The sequence below is a fragment of the Pristis pectinata genome, chromosome 24, assembly GCF_009764475.1.
Source record: "Pristis pectinata isolate sPriPec2 chromosome 24, sPriPec2.1.pri, whole genome shotgun sequence".
In the NCBI taxonomy this organism is placed as follows: Eukaryota; Metazoa; Chordata; class Chondrichthyes; order Rhinopristiformes; family Pristidae; genus Pristis; species Pristis pectinata.
The window spans coordinates 18,831,834-18,859,514 of record NC_067428.1 but is presented as its reverse complement, the minus strand read 5'-3'; the positions used below and the strand labels follow the sequence as shown (position 1 = coordinate 18,859,514).

Genomic DNA, 27,681 nt, shown 5'->3' with positions numbered 1-27,681 from the left:
TAAAATGGACCTCAGCAGGGGACACCATGTTTGTACAGTTTTCTTCCTGAGCTTGCATATTAGCCACATATCACCATCGTAGTAACAAAGGCCAGTGGGTGGCAAACAGGAAGCAGACCCCTGGGTGATTTTACCATAGGGTACTGTCTCATTGAGGCTGGGTATGGAACACAGGGAACTGCAGTCTCAGTGAACCCAGGTATGAATTGGAGAGCCACACATAAAGTTGGAAGATTAACAGATCAGCAACGGTGGGTATTGGCAGAGACTTGGAGGTGCAGCCAGCCCACCTACCTCATTCAATGTGAGACTGAACATCAAAGATGGAGAAAGAAAGAATGGTAATAAAGCAGAAGAGAAAGGAAAGCCTTTATGTGGGAGTCACACTGTCTGTGTGGTTAAGTATTACTCAACTTGGCCAATGATAAAAGAATGTAATAGCACATCACGGCATCTGATATTTAATCTGAGGGATGATGGTAAACACACGACAGTTGCCATTCTGCTGCCAAGTCATTGCTTACAGTAATTTCCAGAAATGCAACTCATACGCTGTATTCTATTCTTACTACTTTCTAGACCCTGCCTGGATTCTGTGAAGCTACTCTGTATTTACAGTTTTGGTCTCCTTATTTAGGGAGAGATGCTCTTGTTTTAAAGGGAATGTAATGAAGGTTTATTAGATTGATCCTTGGGATGAGAAGATTGTCCTATGAGGATTGTTCAAAGACAAACTGGCAAAAGTGATAGTCAAAAGATAGAGGGGAGAAACATTTTTAAGCAGAGAGTGGTTATAGTCTGGAGCTCACCATCATTAAGGGTGCTGGAGGCAATCAGTGTTCTATAAAGGGAACTAGATGAGTACAAGAAAAAGGAATTTTCAGGTAGTAGGGAAAAAGTGGGGGGAATAGGATTGACTCGTTTGCTCTTCAAAGAGCCAGTATGAATTATGGCTGAATGGTCTACTTGGTATTCTAATGATTCTTTGATACCAGGAGAGGTTCAGTCACTCTATATTCTCCAGAGTGGTGATCTTTTGAAACACAAGTCCCAAGAAGGCTGGTCAAGTTAGATGCTGAAAAATTGTTTCCTCAGGCTAAAGTGTTGAGCATTAATGGACATAACCTCAAGATATGAGGTTGGCCATTGAGCACTGACCTAGGAGGTGTCTTCACTCAGAGGTCGGGAATCTTCAGAATCATCCACCCAGAGGGTTACAGGTGCTCATTCACTGGGCACATTCAAGATTGATATTGCCAGATTTTTGGTTAGGAATCAAACAGCAAAAATCTGCTGGAAATCTGAACACAGAAAATGGAAGAAGTACTCAAGAGGTCAAGTGGCATCTGTGGAGAGAGAGACAAAGTTAACATTTCAGGACATTTTTGGGGACCAAAGAAATTTGGAAATCAAGCAGGCAAGCAGAGTCTAGATATGGAATGAGCAGTGATATTGAATGCTGGAGCAGATTTAAGGGGTTGAATGGCTTACCGTTTTTTATTTATCTGCTATTTCCAATGCCTTTCTCATCCTCAGGACATCACAGATTGCTTCACTCCAAAGATTTACTTTCTTTTAAATGTAACTACACTTCATTAAGTGGGAGAAGTTCACCTTTGGGCTCCAGGGCTTTCAGTGTGTTGACCACCAGTTGTACTAATCTTAATTCCATTGATTTCAGTGGACCTGATGTGAAGAGGTGACTCTAGTTGACAGACAATATTTAAGTACACGTCTTGTATGGGTGGTCAAAGATGACCATTTCACCTTTTGTGTTTTATAGACACATATTCCAACCATCATAGTTAATATCACAAACTGCAATATAAGTAAATGACCAAACAATCTGTCTTGTGCACTGGTTGAGGGCTAAGTATTGGCTAAGACTCCAGGAGATATTCCCTGTTCTTTTTTGAGCAGTGTTTGTGGCATCTTTTACATCCATGAGAAGAAATATGAGGCTTGTTTAATGATTTACTTGAAAAATGGAACCTACAATAGTACTGGCAGTACTGCAAAGGAATGTCATTCTTTGACCAAAAACATTATTTCTCTTTCTGCAGAAGATGCCTGGCCTGCTGAGTGTTTTTAGCATTTTCTGTTTCTAGATGTTATACTCATGTCTTTGGAGCTAAACATAAAATCTCATGACCTTCCAATTCATAGAGGAAAGCTGCAGCTGACACCAAGACAGATTGTGATCATGAGACCTCTTATCAGTGGATACCAGCAGACCCACAAATTCCATGTTTATCTTGCATTTCCATTGATATACAATGTCTAGTTGTCAGTTGTATTCTACAGCTCCCTAATTTAAGAGAACCCACAGTCTTCAGTGCATAAAACACTCAGATCTGATTAGCAACAAGAGAGTGGGGAAAAGGCAATGGCAGAGAAGCATTGATACTGAACATTCAGATTTTCTTTCACAATAGATACACGTGATATTATATTGTATTCCTGATCAAAAAACACCTGCACAAATACAACACTCAGGTGCTGGATTTTGTCTGGGGAGCAGTGCAGTGGAGCTTAACATGTTTGAAATGTTAGCAGAGTTCTTTGTTCAATACATTGATGTAGCAACTAAAACAATAGAGAAAAATGAATTGAATGTTCATTTAAGTAATATCAATTTAAATAAATTTGTTCTGTACCCTCTCTGAAGCTCTTGCATCTTTCCCAAAGTGTGGTGCTCAGAGCAGGAACAATACTTCAGTTGTGGGCAAACAAGTGTTTGATAAAGATTCATTATGACCTATTTGCTCTTTTACTCCATGTCTAGATTTATTAAGCCATGGATCCTCTATGCTTTCTGAACCACCTTCTCAATTGCTCTGGTACTATTAACAATCTATGCACATTTATCCTAAGATCTCTCTTTTCCTTTCCTTTTTTAGAATTGTGCCCTCTGTTTGATATTGTCTTTTCTCATCCTTCTGCCAAAACATTACACCACATTCCTCTGCATTAAATTTCATCAGCCACCTAACCTGGCTATGTCTTCTTGACACCTTTTACTATCCTCCTCACAGTTCACCATGCCTCCAAGTTTTGTGTCATCAGCAAATTTGGAAATTGTGCTCTCCACATCAGCATTGAGCTTCACTGGAACAGTGCAGGAGGCCAAAGACGGATAATTCAGCGTGTGAGTGACTGGGAGAACTAAAGTGAAAGGTAACTGGAGGCTCAGGATCACCCTCACGGACCTCTGCCTGAACTTTGGACCAGGTAGATGTGTCCAATGTATGTATTCATAACTATTGAATGACAAACTAAAAGAACACATCTTCTTTCAACTTCTGAACTATATTTCCTGGCATTACACTGATGAGATGTCATTCAGGTAAAACTTGTGTGTATATCAAGGTTTGAACTGGGCTGATAATTATTTTGACTCTTTGGTGTGACTTTTTTTTACCAAAGGAGTAACTGAATAATTGCTAAACTAATTGTGCAAGTGCAGAGTGAGCAGACTGAGCCTGAGAAGGTAAAGCTCGGAGCCAGGACCTGGCTGTGGTGTCTGCCTTGTGGTCGCAAATCTAAACATCTCACAAAAGAAACTTTAAAACATTAAAAAACTAACAGACTGCTGTGGTGCCCAGTTAATCAGAGCAGACTGTTGGACTTAAATCACATTTTCTACTCAGTCTGCCTTTTTTTTTGGCTAATGTTTAGGGGAATATCTTCTTTGTAAAACATTTATTTATTCCAATTTCAAACCTGTTTACTTAGCATCTTGAACCGCAAGGAACATTTCTCTTATGTTGTTGTGTGAGTTAAATGATTTAAATCATGGTACTTTTATCTTACTTCATAGCAACCAACAGTAAATGTGCGATCCTCAGTTCTGTTTGATAAATGGCTTGACTAACCTCAGACAGAAGCAGACACACTTTTGTGGGTACTTGGTCATTGAGACTAAATTCAATGATTGCACTCACTAATGTGAAATCACAATTTTTTTACAACACAGAAGCAGATAATTTAGTCCATGGCAACTGTGCCAGGTTTTTGAAAAAGCAGTCCTCCTTGTCCAGTTGTACTGACCCTTCCTGTATCTTCTACCTATTTCTTTTTTAAATATTTATCCATTTTTCAATGAATACCTACTATGAATTCTGCTTCCACCATTGTTTCCTCTAGCCTCTATAGCAGGTTGTGAGGGAATTGAGGTTAGTAAAATGATTACCAGAAATGATAGGCTAGATAGAGAGAAACCATCTTCCCTGGTAGGAGGAGCCAAAATTATGGGAGGATAAACTTAAAATTACAACTAAGCAGTTCAGTAGAGACAGTGGAAATATGTTCCCTTACCCAAAAAGGAGTGCAAATCTGGAACTCTATTCCTAAAAAGCTGCTGAAGTTGGGGATCAAATGAAAAGTTTTGAACTGAGATTAGTGGATCTTTTTTAGGTAAAAGTGTTGCCTTAGATTCATTGTAGATAAGTGGAGATAAGACACAGATTATCAATGATCTAATTGAATGGTGAAAAAGGTTCAAGAGGTTGGACAGTCTTTCCTTGTTCCTGCTTGCATCCCTGATGGAAAATGTTTATTTTAATTTCCCTTTATTAATTAGGTGTTTCCTTAAACTTATGTTAGACTTCTGTCTGCTAGTAACTGATTTATGACATCCAGTGTATTTGGTGTCATAGTGACAGTAAGTGACAGCAGTACATTAAAGCTACAGGGTAGAAATATTTGGGCCAAAGCCAAGCTCTACGATACCATCAGAAAGCAAAAAAATACATGTGCTGGAAATGTGAAATAAAAACAGTAAATCCTGGAAATACACAGCAGGTCAGGCAGTGTCTGTGGAAGGAGTGATGGAGTTAACCTTTCAGTGATTTTTCATTAGAAATAGGAAAAGTACTTGTTTGATTTCCAACTTTTCCTTGTTTGGTGAAAGATCATCAATATGAAATAGTGATACTGTTTCTCCATACATACTGCCTGACCTGCTGAGTATTTCCAGCATTTTCTGTTTTTATTTATTATAACATCATTCACACATGGAGTACAACAAAGGACTTGCTTTCCATAGTGCTTTTTTGGCCAGTCCAAGTGTTTTACAGTTTATGAAGCACTTTTACCATGAGGTTACTACTTTAATGTGGGAAATGCAGCGACCATTGTGCAGCAGCAAGGTCCCTAATCCAGCAATGTGATAACGAGCAGATAATCTGTTTCTAATTATATCAAATGCAGGATTAAATTTGAACAAAACACTAGGGATAAATTGCCTGTTCAACCTCAAAATAATGCAATGGGATCTTTTACCTCCATGTGGTACAGCAGGGAAGGAATGGTGGCACTTCTGAAGGTGCAGCCCTCCCTCGGTGTTGCAGTGGAGTGTGAGCCTGGATTTTGTGGAGATGGTCTGTGAACACTCACTGAGCAGCAGCTGTGCCCAACTGGCATCTTATGGGTCAAGGAGTAATGTAAACAAGGGAGACGCTGGCATAGCAGGTGATGTCTGAAAATAAAACAGCCAAGACAAGGATGTTCTGTTTGTAATCCAGGCTCCTGAGTTCAAAACATGCCCTGATTATCATTATGTGGCTGACTTTATTTATAGAATTTAGGAAGACAGTTCAAAGCCCGTTTCCATCTGTGTTGTACCTGCTGTGCAGACCCAGTAATTGATCCAATATACATGGGTCTCAGTACAAAAACTCCCACAATTTCCTCTGGTTTCCAAAAAGCTTCCTCTTTTTAAGACTGTGACTCACACACAGTTCTCTGGTTCTGGCTGCCCTCCCATCACATGGCAACCGAGACAGTGAGTGTCGGAAGGCTGCATGACTGTGGGAGGGCTTCATAGACATGTCTGCTCCTGCCTTCCCCTACCTCAGCAGACGGACCCACACAGGCAGACGCAGACACTAGCTTCCTGCAGCATTACGATTAACATTAAGATCACGAGAATCCACAGCCCTCAGCCCTGCTGAAATCGGGGCACCTTTAACTTAGCAAACACTAAAACTTAAAAGTGCAAGGAATACCCACCACTCATTGTACTCACAGACACAGAGGACATGCCTCCTGGCAGCATTTGTTCTCCTACATTTGCATGAGCCTGATGTAGTTTACAATTGAATTAAGCACTTCTCAATCTGGCCTGTTTATTATTCATAGCACACGTTTGTCTCTTTCTGTTGCAACTGTATTGTAGCCCAGGCATGGACCTGGTTCTGGTTAATTCCACATCATAGAATCACATGGCAGAGAAACAGGCCATTCAGCCTAGCGGGTCTACACCAACCATCCAGCGCCCACTATGTATAAATACCCAATACATAATTACTGTATTGACTTAAAATTAATTTTAAACTATAATTTTCAACTAACTTCAAAATAAATGACTAACCCATATAGTAGTTTTAAGGCCCAGTTTAAGTAGGTATGATATCACAATGCTCAAAATAATTTTGTATTCATTCTCTTTCAGTCTGGATTGTAAAGTAACTTCCACAGCATTATATAAGTAGGGAATTCCAGAATTTAGAAAATGATGGAATAGCCTATATATCAAGATAATGTGGGACGTGGAGGTGATGATGTTCCTATGCACTTGGAGCCATTAAATCTCTGGGTCTTTGTGGACAGCATTACATTGCATCAGTGGTGGAGGGCATGCTTGTTTAGACAAGTGGCTAAGGTGTTAATCAAATCAATTGCTTTGTCAAAGATGGTCTCAAACTCCTGTTGTTGCAGCTGCTCCCATTCGTGCAAGTGGGAAGTGTTCCTTCACACTCCTGACTTGTGGTTTGCAGATAAGATGATGTTATTCTGTGCACCCATGGTTTAATGACACCTGTTCAGGAAACTGGGAGGTTATTCTTTTCTTATTCTCGAATTCTCGAGCTATATTAAAAAAACTTTGCCATGCTGTGCAGAGAATAGTAGCCTGATGGTTAAATTACTGGGGTTAATGCAGGGGGGCTAGAATTCTAGTGGGACGTTTTGCCCAGTCAATCCTACAAAAGTCCTTCTCACAAACATCCAGGGACATGTCGAAATTTGGAGAGCTGCCCCATAGATTAGTCAAGCAATAGTCCGATGCAGTCCTACTCACTAAAAGACATCTTTAGTGAGTATCCTAGACAATGTCTCGGTTTGCCCTGTCCCACTGCTAAGCTCAGTGATGTAAGATAAGATAAAAAATCTTTATTAGTACATGTACAGTATATCAAAACACACAGTGAAATGCAGCTTTTGCGTAGAGTGTTCTGGGGGCAGCCCGCAAGTGTCACCACGCTTCCGGCGCCAACATAGCATGCCCACAACTTCCTAACCAGTATGTCTTTGGAAGGTAGGAGGAAACCGGAGCACCCAGGGGAAACCCACGCAGACACGGGGAGAACGTACAAACTCCTTACAGACAGTGGCCGGAATTGAACCCAGGTCACTGGCGCTGTAATAGCGTTATGCTAACCGCTACACTACCGTGCCACAGGGAGAGGCCTGAACTTTAATATGAAGTCCCAAAATTTCTGATCAAATGGGGCCAAGGAAACCTCCTGCTGATTACCTATAACACCATCCCTCAGCTGATGAATCAATGCCCCTCCACATTGAAAACCAGATTTAAACAAACATCCAGATGTGGGGAGACCAGCAGCGCCACTGATTAGCCAGCTTGATCCTTGAGGAATAGCTACCAGACTAGACCCACAGGAGGTGGTGACCTTGTTCTCAATTTATCCAATACAATACTGAAGCACTGATCACCAGACAGCCCTTATACATAGTCCTATTTTCACACAAAAGAAATCCTCTATCACTTACTAAAGGGAGAAGATTTAGATCTGTTCTAGTACCTCAGTATCATAATCCTAGCCTGACCCATCAGTTTTCTCCCTCCAAGACAAAGGCAGCCACCTGCTCTTTGTACTATCAACAAAATGTACTGCAGCTCCTCACCAAGGCTACTGTGACAATCTCAAACCTGCAACTTCCACCATGAGGGATAAGGTGCAGGGAAACACCACCACCAGCAAGTTCCCTTACAAATCACACAATATCCATACTTGGAAATATATTGCTATTCCTTCATGCTTGTTGGAGCTAAGTCCCAGAGTTCCCTATCTACCAGCACTGTGAGAGTACCTTCAGCGCATCGTCTGCATTGGTTCAATAACTGCCTCACTGCAATTTCAAGGACTACTAACAATAGGCCATGCCAGCGACAATCATGTTGCCTGCAAGAGATGAAAAAAAACCTTGGCTGAACCTAGGCATTAGCATACAACCTGATGAGTGCTGCAACAATGAAGAAATACAGTCATGTCACCTTATTGGGATGCTTCCATGTAAGAATGTAAGTAAAGGGAGACTTCCAGAGGGCAGCATGAACGTTTACAGTTAGCAATGGAAGCACTTTAACACAGAGAGAAAGATTTGGATATACACAATGTCTTTCACAATCTCTGGATTTTATGGTTAAATGAGGCAGAGAATTGCTCAGTATGCTCCTACAAACAGTAGCAGGTGATCTGTTTTCCAGATGGTAGTTGAGGGATACAGTAATTATTGATGGAGACACTATGGAAAACTCCCCTGCTCATCAAAATCATGCCATGGGATCTTGCACACCACATGAGAGGACAGACAGGGCTTCAGTTCAAATTCTCATCCAAAAGACAGCACCTCTGCCACTCCCGCAGTGCTGCATTGGAGTATCTGCCTGGATTGTGAGCTTAGGTCTCAGGAGAGGAACTTAAAGCCAACACCTCTATCACAGAGTTGAAAGTGCTATCCACTGAACCACACCTGACAATCATGTACAGATGTTAGATTTAATGGCACGCTGAGAAGGTGCAAAAAGAATTTAAAGGAATGGCATTAGTAATCCAAGGTTGTACAACAGATTTGATGGGCCAAATGGCCTCCTTCTTTGCTGTAATTAATCTACAATTCTAGGAATCCCTCTTTTCCCTTGAAAATAGAAAATCAATGCATAAATTAATAGACAGCTCTAAGATCATCACGTATTTTGGGAGCAGATACAAAGGATGCTTCCATATCTGGGGAAAAAACAAAACTAGAAGCCATCAATAAAATGAAGCTATAAAATATTCAATAAAAATTTCAGAAGAAACTTTCAAAGACTAGTGAGAATGTGGAACTCATAATTCACTACCACAGGGAGTGGTTGAGATGAACAGCAGCGTATATTTAAAGGGAGGCTGGATAGACTTCTGAGGGAAATGGAAAGAAGTTATGCTGATACTTACAAGGAGAAAAGGTGGGAAAAGACACAAAATAAAATCCATAATGCACTTGTTTGGCTGAATGAATTGTTTCTGTATTGTAAATTCAAAACAATTGTCAGTATGGGCTTTGATTGTTGGAGACAGATGTAATGAGTACAAAGCATTCTTGGAATGTGACCGGTTTTGTAACTTTGCCTGGTCTGATCATAATCTACCACAAGGTTCTGCACTGTTGACCATGCAAGTCACTCGTTGCCTTAGCTATTTCTCCTTACAGTGCTCCTTACCAACCAGCAAGCAATCTTCCTCATTTATTTCCTGGAACAGCCTACCAGCCACCTTCCCTGCATCAAAGAGGGTTGAGATGTCACAGACCTGTAAAATTTGCGGAAACTATATCATCCATTTGCTCCCTCAACTGGAATGACCCCTCACTTGAAGGTATTTTCGTTGACAAGAGTTTCCTCAAAAATATCACAATAATGTTGATATTGGAATCAGCCTGACACTAACCTCAACCCACTCCACTTCAAGTCAGGTTCACATGCAATCAAAGAGTCCAAGCACGATTGGTTGCTTGGGCAAGGTGACTACCAATTGAACCATAGTTGAATAAGATTCAACACCCTAGACAATGAGAGCAGAATCAGGGGTATTACATTTCAAAAATGTTTCATTGGCTGTAAAGCAATTTGGAACATTATGAAGACGTGAAAAGTCCTATGAAGTTCTTTGCTCCGTTTAGATAGAACCCCAGTGCACCCACATCTGTAATGTTATGTAAACATCTGGTCTCCCTATCTAAGGATGGATATATCTGTGATAAAGAGTGCTGTGAGGGTTGACCAGAATGATTCCTGGGATGGTGGCTTTGTTGTATGAGGATAGATTAAACAGATTAGGTTTGTACTCTCTTGAATTCTTAAGAATGAGAGCTGATCTCATTGGTATACACAGAATTCTTAAAGGGCTTGTCAGGGCAGAGGTGGAGTTGATATGTCTACCGGCAGGGATGGTTGGAATCAGAGATCCTGTCTCAATTTAAGGGGTCAGCTGCTCAGAATTGAGATGAGAGAAAATTCTTCATCTAGAGGGTAGTAAATCTTTGGAATTCACTATCCAAGAGGGCTGTAGAACCTCTTTCACAGAGATTGATAGATTTTTAGATATGGGGTTGATGCAAGAAAGTGGTGCTGAGGCTAAATGATCAGCTATGATCTTTTTGAATGCCAGAGCAGCATGAAGGGCTTCTATTTCTAATGTTCTTAAAGAGCAAGCAGTTTTTTTTTTCTTCAATGCTGCTCAAAGAGGCCAAGCTCTGATTTCTACTTTGATCTGCATTAATTCAGTCCAGTTCTGAGCAGCGTTCAGCTTCCAGGCTGACCCTTGTAGCAAAGATGTATTTTCCCACAGAAAATATTCCAGTGATTGGCAAGGTTCATGTTTAAGATGTCTGATGGGAATATGTACTCACAGATCTCTAATTCCGTCACTAACACAAGGTTTTCTGTCTTGCATCATCACAAGGAAAATTAACTACACAATGTCTAAACGGTGCACAAAAGACTAATAAACAGAGCTAAAGCAAATGACACTGTCAGTATCTGAAATGATGCTGTAAGTATTTTATCCTCCAAGCTAGAAGGTTGTGGCTTCAGGTTCCACTCTTGACATGTGTATAAAATCTAGGTGACACTCCCATGCAATAATAAGGGAACACTACCTTTCAGATGAGGTTCTAAATCAGATTTACATGGCTTCTCAGGTGAAAGATCACATGGCCAGGACACTTTTTCAAACAGCATCTTCACACAATATCTTCAGAGGAGGACATCTGGTAATTATCAATATGCTGTCTCTTAGAGCTTGCTGTGCCCAAATTGAAGTCTCGAGGCCTTGAAATGCACTGTTTAAATTCAAGTAATTCCAAGCAAATATGGAGGAATTTTATTGTATCAGATGCTCTGAAGCTTTCCTCTTAATGTAAACTAGGAAATGACAAAAGAGTGACTGGCAGTCACATTGTGCAAATTAACTGCAACACAAAATTACGTCAATATTAACGAAGTACGTGATGCAATGAATACATCCCCAAAAGCATCCGCAGCTTGAAACTGTGCCCAGTCTGGAACTGGTCCATGGCAGAATGAATACTTCTGGACACTTCCTAAGTTGCAAGAACTAGATTTCTGCAGCTGGAAAGCCCTGTTTCCTTCCCACCCCAGGGGAGGGGATGTCACTGCCAGAAGCTGAGAGCCCCATGGAGGCTCTGAGTGCTATCCAGGCATGTCTCCTCATTCCCCTCCTCCCATTCACCACGCCTCTACTGATCCCAGCAAAAAAAAGAGAGCTGTAAAACTCACTCATGGTGGAAAAACCTTTATTTTCACACAGTGTCTCTGCTTGCTCTGCAGGGATTGAGTCCTCTTATTTATTCTGGCTATGTAACAAACCAATTCAGAAACAGTAGGAGTGTAACTGAGATCCTCCCACAAGCTGAAGATGTATTACAACCACATTGAGCTCACTAATTAATGCTACTCTAGGCTGTTATAGTGCAGCATATGTGATAATATTTCCAGGAAGTTTAAACCAGTTTTTAGAATTTTTCTTGACAAGCCACTACCATGAACAAACTTTAAGGAATCATCACAAGAGAATGAAATGAAAAATGTTTGAGGAAAACACAATTTTTTATACCATTTCTAAACAAAAATTAATGAGCCTCTTCCTCCAGCTGCTGCACTCAGGTCACTACTTCCAAATGTTCTCATTTTCCCCCTGCTGATTCTCCCAAGTTAGGTGACAAACAGCAGCAATATTTGCATTCCTGTGTGATCCTGGATAATTAGGGACCAATAATTAGTTCCCAAACTTCACCCGTAGAGAACTATTTGACAGAGGCCTCCCAAGCTGTTGCTGGAGAGGCATGTGGCTGATTGCACAGATCGGATGCTCACTTTACAGCAACAGAATGACACAGCAGGCAAAGAGGCCATTCAGTCCATCATTGCGCAGCACTCTGTCCAAAGGTTTGTGGGGTCATACTCTTCTTGGGAGACTTGAGCTCAAAAATCTAGGCTGAGACTTCAGTGAACGATGGAAGGATCTGCTGCACCCTCAGAAGTGGCATCTTTCAGATGAGACATTAAGTTGAGCCCTCTCAAGTGTATGAACGATTCTATGGCACAATTTTGGAGAACAGCAAGGAGTTACCCCAGTTTACCTGCTTAATATTTATCCCTCAATCAACATCAGTAAAAGAACGTTATGCAGCCATTATCATTTTGCTCCCTGTGGGGTTTGCTATGTACTAGTTGGCTATCATAGTATTTATATTATGTGAATCAATATTTCTTTGGGATGTCCCATGTTTTGAAAGTCCCTACATAACTTCCTTATTCAGTAGCACTATCTAATTCATCCCCTGGTCTTTCCCTGAGCCCTATTTTTTTTTCCTTTCCAGGATTTATCCATTTCCTCTTTGAATGCCATACTCTATAAATTCCAAATGCTTTTCAAAGTTAACCAAGGGTTAATGATTCTTTTTACATTGTATCTCACTTTCAATGGTGTGGTCACTTTTGTGAACAATTCCAGATCCTGCTTTGTATTCACCAGGTTGGCCTGTGAAAGGGCAGTGTCTGGAAGTGACAGTGAACGTGAGAACAATCATACACTTCCTCTGAGGAGAGAGACAGAATGCTGGGAAACAGAGGGAGTTTCCGCCGCTCTCGCACCCTTAAGTTGCAGTAAGACCTGTCCTTTGTCAGTCTGTGAGAATTTCAGATCTATCAGCTTTTCAATTGTGTACAAAATTATCCTTTGTCCTTGGGAATGAATTGCTTTTTTTTCCACTACTGTTGGCAGTTATGTTTATTATAAATTACTTGGTGCCTCTGCAAATAGTCTCCTTTTTAACAAAGAACCTCCCCGTTCAGATGCTTTTGTTAAAAAGATAGATTGCAAAACAATTATGTCAGACAAAAGGCAAATATGAGAAAAGAATAAAGTTCTCATCCTTGTTTTCAAATCCCTACATGGTCTCAGCCACTCCCTGCCTTTGTAATCTTGTTCAGATCTACAATTTTCTGAGATCTCTGTACTCGACCCCGCACATGCACCCCCCCTCCACCCCCTCCCAATTCTAAGCTCTTGTACATTTTCAATTTAGTTCTTAATTTAATGTTAGCAGCTGTATGTTCACTGCCTCCTCTAAGCACTAGAATTCCCACTCTTAATGTCTGCGCCTCTCTTATGACACTCCTTAGAACACACCTCTTTGGCCACCTGTACTGGGTGTCATAGCCTATTGGATAGCAGTCCGTTGGATTGCCTTGTGTCATTTTACTATGTTATAGATGGTATTACTATGTTATAGATGGTATATGAATGTAAGTAGAAGCTGTTGTTGTGGATTTACCTCCTGTTGCTGACCTGAGTTCATGATTTAAACCAGCACTTCAATGTGGTACTGAGACGATGCTGTATGTTCAGAGGAGCTGCATCTTGGAAGAAAATGACACACTGGCTGGCTTTCATGTCTACAAGCCTGCGGGATAATATCTGAAAAAGCAGAAAAATGGGCTATGATTCACCATCAGTCAACTAAAAGATCCATAACTTTGGTGAATAGACACAAAAAGCAGAAGAAAAAGATCTCATTTGCATGAATCCACCAAGTCAAATTCCATGAGTTTTGTCTGACTATTCCACCATGAAGGGCATTCCAGCCTACCTGGTATGTATTCTTCAAGGACCATATACTTTCAAGACAGAGTCGCACTGCAACAGACAGAAGTCAGGATCCTGGCATATTCTTCTTTTTCCTTAACCAACCAGTACTGGGGCAAATGGAGTGAACCAGTTCCAATCCCTGATGAGCAATTCTATTGAAGTGTGAAGCCATTTAGCCCATACACCTCTACTAACAAATCTACAGTCTGCACATGGCACTCCTCATATCATCCATCCTTTCAAAAAGTGTACTCAGTTTAGACTGGAACCCACAACAACTTGGTCTGCACCCCTGTCTGAGCTCAGTATATTTGTAATCTGTGACCTTGCGTCTATATCAATTTTGTAAACTGCAGTTGTCAACCCCAATATTTTCTTGATATTGAATTTCAAACTGGAATATAACTCAGCTGCCGAGAATTACACAAGATTGTATGCGTTCCCTCCCATGGTTGATTATCGCATATCCATGCCCATTCCATTTCCTGCACTTCTGTCCTCATCCCTTCTTTCCACACCAGAATCACAATGGGCTCCTCTTGTCCTCACCTTACACCCCACCAACCTATATATTTCAACATATCATCCTCCATCATCTCCAGTTTTACATTACAACCAAACATATCCTTTTCTCTGTCCATTTTCAGTATTCCATAATAAGCATTCCCTTCGCATTTCTCTTGTCTTCCAAGTGTCACCAATATCCCCATTGCTTCCTGTCACACCAGCCTGAGAAAGTGCAGAAGATCCAACGCAAGTCCTTTGTCATCCCTTTATAAAGCCAGGGCACATGCACTCTTGCAAGGTGAAACACTAAAAGTTCAATTTAGGATGCTGCATTCACTGCTCACAATGCTGTTTCCTCAGCATTGGAGAGATAAAACACAACTTGCAAAACAGCTCAGTTCAGTCTGCAAGCATGACCCTGACCTATTGTCCCACTTCCACATTGTTGGGAGGCACAGTGGCAGAGCTAGTCGATCCGTTACCTCACAGCATCAGAGACCTGGGCTCAATTATGATACTGGATGCTGTCTGTGTGGAGCTTGCAATGTTTTCCCTGTGACTGCTTAGGTTCCCTTCAGGTCCTCCGGTTTCCTCTCACATCCCAAAGACGTGCGGGTTGGTAAGTTAATTGGTTGCTGTAAATTACCCCTAATGTGTAGGCGAGTGGCAGAACCTGGGAGGAGTTGATGAGAATGTGGGGAGAATTTTTAAAAATGGGATTAATATAGGATTAGTGTAAAAGAGTGGTTGATGATCGGTGTGGACTCGGTGGACCAAAAGGCATGTTTCTTTGCTGTAGGACTCCATGAACCCCCATGGTGTCTCTATTTTTGACCTCTTACTCTATTCCACTAATACTCATTGTGAACTTGAGGCACAGTAGTGTAGCGGTTAGCGTAACGCTTTACAGTGCCAGCGACCCAGGTTCAATTCCGGCCGCTGTCTGTAAGGAGTTTATACGTTCTCCCCATGTCTGTGTGGGTTTCCTCTGGGTGCTCCGGTTTCCTCCCACATTCCAAAGATGTATAGGTTAGGAAGTTGTGGGCATGCTATGTTGATGCCAGAAGTGTGGCAAATCTTGTGGGCTGCTCCCCAGAACACTACACAAAATATGCATTTCACTGTGTGTTTCAATGTACATGTGACCAATAAAGATATCTTCTGACCATACACTTTACAGCCTTAATGACTCAATAGTTAAGTTCAGCAATTTTAGATTCTGATCCTGCTGTTCCCAGTTGCCCTTCTATGGTTGCAGCTTTTACTTCTTTGACATATTACTATCCCCTTTAACCTCGCATCATCATCACCTATGCCATTTAATCTCTCCTTCTCATGCTTCTCTTGTGTGCTTTCCTCCCCTACTCCCTTTCTTTGCATCTTAAAGTCTCTTTCATCTCACATTTCCATTTTTGATTCAAGGTCATTATTAACCCATCCTCTTTCCTAAGGACTACTGAATATTTCCAATGTTTTGCTTTTATTTCACGTTTCCAACCTCTGCACTTTTGTAATATCTATCCTATGTCCTGACAACATACCTTCTTAGCTAATGTTGGCTTCTAAGGCGGTTTTAGTGATTGTGAGGCTGTCCTCAAGATCTCTGACCTTGCTAGACAGATTGCATCGGGGTATTGAGGGAGGGGTGCCTCCAATTATGGTTCAATCCAGCTGAATGAACATGATCCAAGGATGGTATTCTTCAGGATCTTTCTTCCCTTCCACACATAGAAGGTATTTCACCTGATCAGATCTCAATAGCAACCGAACTGGCATGCACTACCTCTGCAATCCGGTTCTCATTTCAGAACGAGGAGCTGGTGGAGGCCTTGTCGCGAATCATTACTGTCCCTCGGCTTCCTGTGCAGCATCTTTCAGCAAAACCCTATCCAACTGCAGGCGGCCCTCGTGATGTCAATATATATTTGATTGTATTTAAATAAAATATAAAAGCGGCATGTCTCCCACCGGCAGATTGCTGATCAATGGCGGCGGGACAGGAGAGCCCGCAGGCCCGAACCGCCTGCGCTGGAACCTGGGCAAACAGCAAATCGAGGAGGAGGCCCAGGCCCTGATGTGCAGGACAAGGCGGGTGTACGATCGCGTTGGCTCGTTCGACCTGGCCGAGGTGACCTACGACAACACGCTGAAGGAGCTGGCCGACATCGAGGTGGAATACACGGGTGAGGGGGGCATTGTTGTATGGGGTCTTGGGGAGGTGAAGGGTTCGGGGGTTGCAACGTCCTGGGATTTAATGAATTCACTTGTCCATTAATTTTGCAACAACATCACTGGAATCAAAACATCACCAGGAGCCTTGATTGTCAAATCTGCACTTATCAGTTTTTTTTATTAAGCGGGTGTTAACATCTTTAAATTTTATTAGTGTTTCCACAACACTCGCTGTGATGTGGGACCTGCTGACTGCAAGTCCTGGTTGAGTATATACTGTACAGCGGTAGCATTCTGAAGGGAATTGGAGTTATTCCTGGAAAAGAAGTATCAGAGCGTTCTGGAATTCGTGGAACTTGCAGATGTGGCCAAGTTGATAGTACTCCCACCTCTTCGTGAGAAGTTTGTGGGTTTAAATTCCACTCTGGAGACTCGAGTACAAAATCTGTGCTGTATTGTTAGAAGTGTATTCTTTTGGAACAGCCAGGCCCCGCTTATCCTCTTTTGTGTGTGTAAAGGAACCCATGATACTAATTTTGAAGATAGCAAGTGAGTCCATTCTGCTGCTTCACAGCTTGATTCCCAGGTTTAATCTGAATTCGATCCTTGGTTGCTGAATGTGTGGAATTTTTACACTTTCCCTGTGACTGTGAATGTTTCCACTGAGTGCACTGGTTTCCTCCCAAAGATATGCTGATAAATTAGTTAGCTACTGCAAATTACCTCTTGGTGTAGGTAAGTGGCAAAAGGTATCAGAAGGGAGTGGATGGGATGTGGAATAAGTCAAGTTGCAAGACTACAGCAAAATAGGGAGCAACACACAAAAAGTGCTGGAGGAACTCAGCAGGTCAGGCAGCATCTATGGACAGAAATAAACAGTGGATATTTTGGGTCGAGACCCTTCATCGAGACTGGAAAGGAAAAGGGCAGAAACCAGAATGTCGGGGAAGGGGGAGGAGCACACACAGGTGAATCCAGGTGAGTGGGGGAAGGTAGGTAGGTGGAGGGGGGAGATGTAAGAAGCCGAGAGGTGATAGCTAGAAGAGGCATAGGGCTGAAGAAGAAATAGGGAGAGTGGTAATGGGACTGATGAGATTGCTCTGCTAGGAGCTGGCATGGGCCTGATGGGTCAAATGGTCTACTGTGTTGTAATGTTTATCTATTAATCAAAGTTGCATAAAAGACCATAATGTCTAAGTAGTAGAAGATTGGCCATGATCTTGATGAATGGCAGAGTAGTCTTGAAGGGCCAAATGGCTGCCTGCTGATTCTATTTCTTGTGTTTTAACCCCCTTGCAGTAATTGCCAACAGACCATTTACCACTTTATTGCTTACAGTACTGGCATGCTAACTTTGTGGTTTGCGTATGGGGTTTCCCAAATCCTTGTAAAATGTTTCTAAAAATTTTTTAAAAAATTAGCTTTTCCTATCAAGCCTTTCTTCCATTTCCTGTTGAATACTGGGCAGCCTCACTGGTAACTTCTAAAATTTAGTCCCTCACATGTCAGCAAACTTGTCTCGCTGACCTATACAGGTGAGTTAAGCTGATAGAACAAACTCAGAATCAATCTGACCACACCGTAATTTAAAAATTCTTATCCTTGCTTTCAAATCATTCCCATGCTGTAACAGGGTTATAAGACCCTATAGTTATAACCACATAACTCTTTGGGTTCACCACTTTTCATCACTCTAACACTGGCTGCCTACATTTGAAACTTTTGAATTTCTCCTTTTCCTTCACTGCTTCATTACGTTTCTCACCCTTCTGTAAGATGCTTCTTAAAGACTTCAGTCGTTGGTAAGGCCGCTCTTGGAGTACTGTGTCCCGTTTTGGTTACCCTATTTTAGAAAAGATGTGGAAAAACTGCAGAGAAAATTTACAAGGATGTTGCCAGGACTAGAGGGCCTGAATTATAGGGAGAGGTTGGCCAGGCTAGGTCTTTATTCCTTGGAACATAGGAGAATGAGGGGTGATCTTACAGAAATGTCTAAAATTTCAAGAGGTCAATGGTGACGGTCTTTTCCCCAGGGTAGGGGAGTCCAGAACTAAGGGGCATAGGTTTAGGCTGAGAGGGGAAAGTTTTAAAAGGAGCCTGAGGGGCAACTTTTTCATGCTGAGGGAGGTGAGTATATGGAATGAGCTGCCAGGGGAAGTTGTGGCAGGTAGAATGATATCATTTGGTGGTGGGATTGGAGGCATATGGGTTGAATGCAGGAAATTGAGACTAGCTGGGTCGGCATGGATTTGTTGGGCTGAAGGTCTTCTATCGTTGCTGTATGCTCTATAACTTGTCTCTTTGGTCATCTGTTCTAATATTCTGTCCAGAAGATTAAGGTGCATGGGATCCATGGTGACTTGGTAGTTTGGATTCAGAACTGGCTTGCCTATAGAATACAGATGATAGTGGTGGAAGGGTATTATTCATGACCAGTGGAGTTCTGCAGGGATCATTGCTGGGGCCTCTGTTTGTGATTGTGTATAAATTACTTGGATTAAATGTAGATGGGTGGGTTACTAAGCTTGCAGCCAACTCAAAGATTGGACAGTGAAGAACGTTGTTAAAGGATACTGCAAGATATAGATCAGTTACAGATATGGGCGGAGAAATGGCAAATGGAGTTTAATCCGAACAAGTGTTGCACATGTAATGTAAAGGGAAGTATACATTTAATGGCAGGCCCTTAACTGCATTGATGTGCAGAGGGATCTTGGGGTCCAAGTCCATAGCTCCCTGAAAGTGGTCACGCATGTAGATAGGGTGATAAAGAAGCCATATGGCATGCTTGCCTTTATTGGTAGGGCATTGTGTAGAAGAGTCAAGAAGTTATGTTGCAGCTATATAAACTTTGGTTAGGCTGCACTTTGAGTAAAGTGTGTAATTCTGGTCGCCCCATGGCAGGAATGATGTGGAGGCTTTAGAAAGGAATGCTGCCAGGATTGGAGGATATAAGCTATAAGGAGAGTTTGGACAGATTTTGCTTGTTTTCTTTGAGTTTGGAGGCTGAGGGGAGACCCTCAGTTTATAAAATTGAGAGGCATATATTAGAGTAGACAGTCAGAATCTTTTTCCCCAGGGTAGAAAACGTCGAATACTAGAGGACATGATAGTGGTGGAAGCTGTTATGATGGTGGCTTTTAGGTAGGCACGTGAATATTGCAGGGAATGAAAGGATTTGTTTAATTTAGCATCGTGTTTGTTGCAGACATCGTGGGCTGAAGGGCCTGTTCCTATGCTGTGCTGTACTGTTCTATGTTCTGTATCTTAAGTGACTTGTTTGATAATAAACTTGCGAAATAGCTTCTGACATTTTATTAGGTTAAAGGCACTGCATAATTGCATGTCATTATTGTTGATGAGTGTCTGAGACCTTTGTGGTCTGTATGGCTGAACTTGTTGATTTTAGGGCAAGGTAGGGGGAGCTTTGCAGGCATTCTTCATATTCGAGGTGAAATGATGAGTATCTGCAAGCTGTTGGGGCTGTTAAACCTCAGTTCATTCTTAGACCTACCTGATATTGAAGCATTCCAACACTGGGATAAATTGCAAGGTACCAGGAAATAAGGATAGAGGATTGAAACAAAACGGGACTCTTTCCCTGGTAGCTGACACGGGGTCCTATGGGCTGAATAGCTTCTGTTTGTGTCATTGTAAATATAAAATAAAGAGCAGGAATTTGACAAATTGTCCCCTGTTTGTCCAGTGGACACGGGCTTGTTTTCAGTAACCCTGAACTAGGCATTGAACTTCAGACCATTCTAAGCCATGGAGCTCATTCCCAAATTAGGCAGTGCACTGACCAAATCTTATTTCTGATTTGGACTTGCACAGATTGTACGTAAGAAATAGTTGCAGGGGTCAGCTACATGAGCCCTTGAGTCTGCTACACATTCAATAAGGTTATTGCTGCTCAGATTTTGGCCATGTCTTCATTTCCTACCAGGTTCTTGTTACTCTACGCTCCCTTATAATCCAGAAAGTTTGTTTTACCTCAGCTTTGAATCTATTCAATGACTCAGCCCTTTTGAATCCCTGGGATAGAGAATCCCAAAGATTCATGACTTTTGGAGAGAAATTCCTCCTAATCTCCATTATAAATTGACTACCCCGAGGCACTTCTGAAACTATTATTCTGAGACTAGGCAGTTTTTAGATTACATGTTGAATAGAAACATGCTCTCATCATTTCCCCTGTTGAGCCCCCTCAGAAATGTTTATTTCAATAACATTTTTCATTCTTCTGAACTTCAATAATATACTTAGACACTTAAATAGACAAGGCCTAAAAGGATATGGTCCTTGTCCAGGCAAATAGGATTAGTGAGGATGGGCCAAGAGATTGGCATGGATATGATGGGCCAAAGGGCCTGTTCCTGTGCTGTATGATTCTATAAATATAAGCCAAAATTGACTCAATCTTTTCTCAGAAGTCTGCCTCCTTCATCCTGGCATAGACCTAGTGAACCTTCTTGGAACTCCTTCCAGTGCAAAGGAATCTCTCCTTAAGTAGGAAACCAAAACTGTACACAGCACTCCTGGTGTGGTCTCACCAACTCCCTGCTTAGTTGTAGCAAGACTTCCTTAATTCTGCACTCAATCCCCCTCTTTAAAGTATGGAATGTGCCTTAGATACCTTGCAATCCAGTGTAGCAATTACTGTTTGAGCATTGGTCACTTTCTATGATATCGCAGCTAATGCTAATCTTCGAAAGCAATTGTTTTTAGTGCTGATGTTTGCAAATACCAGCTGAAACTTATCCTTGAAATGATCTTCTTAGCACACTCCTGTGTAGGTTAATGTTTGGCTGTTTGCTGCCTGCTCTGTTATTTAATGATTACTTGCAAGTGGTGCAGTGCTGATATTCATGTGATGCCTGGAGGACATTAGTCACGAGGGAATTTAGCACCAGATGCAACTGAAACAACATGCAAAACTAGGAGAGAATCTTGTGGCATTTTAAACTGGACTACACAGAGTAGATGAAACCGGAAGTGGGGCATTTGATCACTCCCCAACATCATGTTGCACATTTAAGCTGTGACCCAGGTAGACTTCTGCTTCTGGCTTAGTTGTTGGATGAACTTCCTCAGTCCTATGAGCAATAACAGTATTTACATCAATACAGTTACATGTCCCAGCAGTGCTTACAAACACAATCAAACACTTAAGAACATCTACATCTGTATGAGAGTTTGATGAAATTGCAAAACGTCATGAGTATTGGTAGTTATAGAGATATCCTTGCCTTGGAGCAATGCAGAGAAGCATGCCAGAATGATTCTAGGTATGAAGGAGAAGTCTTATGAGGAAAGATTAAGCAGATTGAACCTCTACTCTCTGAAGTTTAGAAGAGTTAGAGTTGATGTCAAGCATGTAACATTTTGATGGAGTCTGTCAGGGTAAATGCTGAGAGGATGTTTCTTCTGGTAGGGAATTTAGAACCAAGGCATAACCCTAGGGAAATGAGTCACCCATTTAAGACTGAGATGCGGAGGAATTTCTTCTCTCTGATAGTTGTGAATCTTTGGAATTCTGTACTCCACTCAAGGCTGTGACCGATAGACTTTTAGTCCATAAAGGGCTCGAGGGTAATGGGGAACAAGCAGGAAACTGTTGAGGCCAAGGCCAGATCCATGTGATGTTATTAAATGGCAGGGCAGGCTTGAAGGGCTGTATTGGCTTACTTCTGCTTCTACCTTTTGTATTCTTAATGGAGCAGGAGCAGCAGAGGTTTAGGAGCAGAGAAATGGAGGGATGCACATGAGGTCAGAATAGTTAACCTCTGTGTTCTTAAGTGCATCTTAGCACTGGAGTTGTCTGGAGGTTTGGGAAGGGTGAGACCATGGTGGGATTTCAAAATAGGGATGACATTTTCAAAATTCAGGCATTGCCTGATCAGGAGGCAGATAGCTCAGCCAGATCTCATGAGGTAGGATACCATTAGTAGAGCTTTGGATGAGAGGTTGAAGGAGGTTGCAGATGGTAGATTGGGCACAAGAGCATGAGAACAGTTAGTCAAGAGGTGACATCGTCAGTAAAGGTTTCAGCTGTAGATTATCTGAAGCAGGAGCAGAGTCGTGCAACTTATGGAAAACAACTTTATGAATTGTCTGGGATTCGGGTCAGAAACTCTCCTCAGCTGAAGTTTGCTTTACATATTAAAACTAATTAACTTTCGTATATCATTTTGGAACACCATTAAATTGTTCAATATTCTTTAGAGCCAGTTACGAAGGAAAGGATGCAGTCAAATTATGCAGAGCAAGTTCCCACACACAGTAAAGTCATAAGGACTAGGTAATTTAATTAAGAAAGTTGACTGAGGAACAAATAATGGCCAAGGACTAGAGAGAACTCCCCTGCTCCTCTTTGGAATAGCACTGTACAAACATTAGCATTCTCTTATTAGGGTAGAAGAAACATCATTTGAAAGATGATGTGGACTTTTTGCTTAGACTCCTTGTGCTACTTATTAACTAATGGCTTTCCTACTTTGCATGAGTTATGGCTGAGACATGATCTGTCCCGAACTAGGCAACCTCAGCTGGATGGTAGTAAGAATTAGGCTAGAGAGGTGATAATTCATTTTGACTGAATTGTTTGGCAAGTGTAAAAGGTGAGAAATTGTCCTTTGAGTAGGACAGAATTTGAGCCTAGTTGTTTACAGACAAAGTTTACAAAAGGATGGCACTGGGTATTCTGTAACCCAGGGTGAATATACTTTTATTTCCATCATTGTTGTGTGGAATCTGGGCAATCCTATTAATTTTGTCATCTGATTAGAGTATCTTTCCGGTCAGTGATTGCCTTATTTCACATAATAATTTATCTCAACCTTCCCTGCACCTGGCAGTGAGCCTAACCACTATGTTGATTAAAATCAGGACAGCCTGTTCCCAAACTCTGTCATGACCCAGTATTCCTGGAAGAGATCCCCAGAACTTTGCAATATTTGAATATTATTCAGCTTCAATTATGCTGAACTTTTTAAGAAAAAGAAACCATACAAAAAGTTATTTTCCCCCTATCTTGTACATAAAATATCTTGTGCACAGGAATATGGGAACACCTATATCTCAAGTGCCACTTTGGTTACACACCATTTCAGATTGGGTGTATCTTACTGTCCTTGCTCATGTCATAAAGCACTGTTGAAGCTCCTTCATCACATGGACTACAGCACTTCAAGAAGAAAACCCTTTACCACTTTCTCACATATCAATAAATACTGGCCTTGCCAGCAACATCCACATCTTGACAATGATTTTTAAAAAACTTTCTATTGGCAATCGCACCAATTTGTTCCTAACAAGGATCTCATCCAAATTGTTCCTCGAGACTAGGAGTTCCATCTGGCATCTCTACACCCATCCTGTAGACCAAGTCCCTCCATATCAGTTCCCTGCTGTTTGTATACCCAATAACTCTCTTCAGACCTGCGGCCAGGACACACCACCCTCTGTAATAACATGAATCCTCCTTTACCACCAGCCATCAAGGGCTTGGGTGTTTGAAACAATGTCCTATGGGTCACATGCAGCTTTGAAACCCTGGTCATGTGGGCAACAAATCACAAAGTAACTCCATTTCACTGATAATAGTCAGTTGTTGGTGTGAATACTGTAAGCTTTAGAAGGGACATTCTTCAGCTGTTGCCTCATGATAATATAGGTCACAACATGTAGACCTGGTATTATTTGCAACCTGAGATACATGCATATGGACCAGGGATTTAATCTTAACTCAAAAAATTTTCAAGGTGGGATACACCTAAGCATCTTATCAAGATATTAAAGGTCAGGTGCTACATTCTTTATACTGCTTCAGCAGAGTTAAACCTTCTGTGCACTATCTCACCAGCTTAATACCAGAATATTCCATTAGTAACACTACATTAGAAACTGTATTTGTATCAGTTGACTAACCTTGTATTAGAGCTAACTAACATATCTAGATAAGTACATTCTCAAAGAAACATTCCACATATTTTGTGCCAATATATCTCTCTGTGAAATATTAGGTGCTATAGTGTACCTGTATCAGCACAACCACAGTGCAACATTTACAAGATTTATACCTTTTCAATATTAAATTGAAGTCATCTAGTATATGGTGAATACAGCTGTAAGGTATTTATAAAGGTTCACCCTTTGCTATAAAATGTGAACCATCCATCAATATGAAATTAATCCACACAAACTGAAAGTCACAGGTTTGGTTCCTGGTCTTGCACTGAGCAGGCTAATTTTAGCTATTGATTAAAAACATCCAGCATTTTGACACATGATGGGGTGGTACTAAGAGTCAGACTCCAGTGTAGGAGAAGAGTCAGTCCAACCAGGCCTACACACTGTGAAAACATGTCCATTGAGCAGGAGGAAGGGTTGAAGTCTGTTTCCTGGCTTGTCTGTAAAGTTCAGTCTAAGTTCACTGGCGATTCTCAGAACTGCATGCAGTATCTTTGACAAGTTTATCCGAGCTGTCAAGAGGAATATTGATCTTCTCCAGTTCTTGTTTCACATTCTGTGAATTTTTAGTGTTCGTCTACCTTAAGGACTGTCATCCACAGAGCACATGGGTATGCAGTTTTTAGGAATTATGTTCCAACAGGTGAAGCTACTTGCATCCAAGGTAGTCTGTATGATCTGTAGTTAATACTCTTGAGATCATGGCAGTTAGCAATACAATGGTCTTGAGCCGCATCAGGGGATCTCCTCAGATAGGACTTGCTCTGTAAGTATGTAATTCAACTTGAGTCATAAAGTGCTTAAAAGACATCTTTGATAGTCTGATAGTTTGTCCTCACCTCAAAGTTCATTATTCCACTAAGCTTGCTAAGGTTGACTTTGGCAATGTGTCTAAAGGTTTATTGGGCAGGTACACTTAAGCCAAGAACAGTGACAAGAACATTATAATTGGTTTTAGTTTGCATTGGATTTGATATACCACTGTCCAGAGATGATATTGGCAGCCACTATTGAGTTGAGGGAGTGGGGAGTTAACATGAGTGTATGGGGGAAAAAAAATAAGATTATATAACACAGATAAGGCAACTTTGAATAATCTTGAAGGGGTTTATTGTTCTGATTATTTTGCAAATTGTGGTGACAGGAAAAAATACAAACCACAACATTTCATAACGTAAACTGATCGAGATTTTTATGTTCTACGCCTGCACAGTTTTTTCCCCATTCTACTTATTTTCAACCCAACATATATCCTTCTATTCCTTTCTCACTCCCGTGTTTATGTATCTTCCCCATGAAGATACCCACCCGTGCCAACACTGTCTATGGTAGTGTCTCCCATTTTCTTCCTACTTATTGCGTAAGGATACTTCCCCTTGAGTTTGTTTATTAGATTTATCAAATGACTCTTATACTTTTGGCCTTCCACCACATGAAAACAGCCTCTTTGTGTCTAATTTTTGAAAAAATCTCCAGGCATTCCAGTATTTCCTGAGGGTTGTTACTACTCAGTTAATTATTTTACTGTCCTGAGATTGATAATTAAAATGATCAACATACAGAGCAGCAAACAATCTGCTGGAGGAACTCAGCAGGTTGAGCACTATTTGTGGGAGGGAAGGAATTGTTGAGATTTCAGGCTGAAACCCTGTATCAGGACTGAGAGAGGAGATAATTGGTGTAAAGTGGTGATACAGAGGCCAGAGGTGATTGGTGGACTAAGGGGGGTGGGGGGGGGGTGGTGAGTGGTTGGATGACTGGCAGTTTGAGCCAGATAGGGAAGAGGGAGAGGTGGAGTTGGGAGATGGAGGCAGACAGAAAAAAAGAGGAAGATGGAGGCAGGAAGGGAGGGTGAAGATGGAGACAGCTGCTGGAGGGTGGTAAACAGGAACACAAAGGCTACCAGCTGGAATCTGATAAGCAAGGAAGGTGATAATGGGAACCATTGGGGAGAGGGGAAAGGCAGATGGAACCAGGACGAGATGGTAGAGAAGGGAAAGAGCCGTTGGGTGAAATGTGTGGGTAGTAAGTGGATGGAACCAGGATGGGGAGGGAGATGAAAATGGGTGATTGGTGGGGGGGGCGCTAATGGGGGGTTTAGAGGAAAAATTGCTGGCCTTCTCTCCACTCCACTCTCAGTCCTGATGCTGGGTTTCAACCTGAAACATCGACAATTCCTTCCCACCCCCCACCCCACCCCCCCCACCTCACAGGCACTGCTCAACCTGCTGAATTCCTCCAGATTGTTGCTCCAGATTCCAGCATCTGCTGTTTCTTGTGTCTCCTACGTACAGAGTCTTGGTGACCCCTTCCCAGCTCCCATAGTCTGTTTACTCTGTGCATCATGCAAGCGTTTGAAGTACTAAGAATTTCTGGCAACAGTTTGCATATAGGGCTGAAAGCAATTGACTAAAGTTCACAGGGAGAGAAGCAGGGTGTTCTACAAAGTTCACTGGTCCAGTCCAGTGTGTGCTAGACCTTACCTGCAGCAAGGGAACTGGTGATTGCTGTGGGTCACTGATCTCAGAGAATGACGCGAGTGAACCTTTTCAATTACCGTCAATGTCACTGCACTCTCAGCTAACTAGTGCCTTGGCTTGGAGGCTGTATTTGAGCTCCTCTAGGGACATTGATAACAGCCAGCCACTACTGCACTCAGCCTGTTCCTGCATGTAGGTGATCCTTGACCCAGTGAGGGAATCGCCACAAGGGAATAGAAATAAAAACAAAAACACGACAAAACAGCTTGTTCTGGTGGTTGCTGCACAGAGCACTGCACTTGGCCCAATCAGAAATGAGTATTTTGTTTAAAAGGGCATTAATTTGTTTTGAGAGTAAAAACTTTCAACAGATTTAAACATTTTAAGATAAAGGTGGGATTTGTTTGTTGCTCTGTCAATGTTCTCATCCACACCCTCAACTACTCCCAACCCCACTCCCCCCCCCCCCCCAAACTGCTGTAAATTTACGGGATTTCAGGTGTTTGTGTGTCAGTCAAGATGTCCTGAGTTACCCTGTGAAAATGTTCCGTGTGTGAACCCAGATATGAGTGCTGTTGGGGAGTTTCACTGTG

General features: G+C 41.7%; 1 long non-coding RNA gene across 1 annotated transcript in view; it reads left to right on the top strand.

The window, feature by feature from the left end:
• LOC127582656 (uncharacterized) overlaps positions 1-27,681 on the top strand; it is a 106,662-nt gene that overhangs the window by 66,553 nt on the left and 12,428 nt on the right. Inside the window, exon 2 of the long non-coding RNA XR_007958142.1 lies at positions 16,440-16,648. This is a non-coding gene — a long non-coding RNA (uncharacterized LOC127582656). The remainder of the gene's footprint in view (positions 1-16,439; positions 16,649-27,681) is intronic.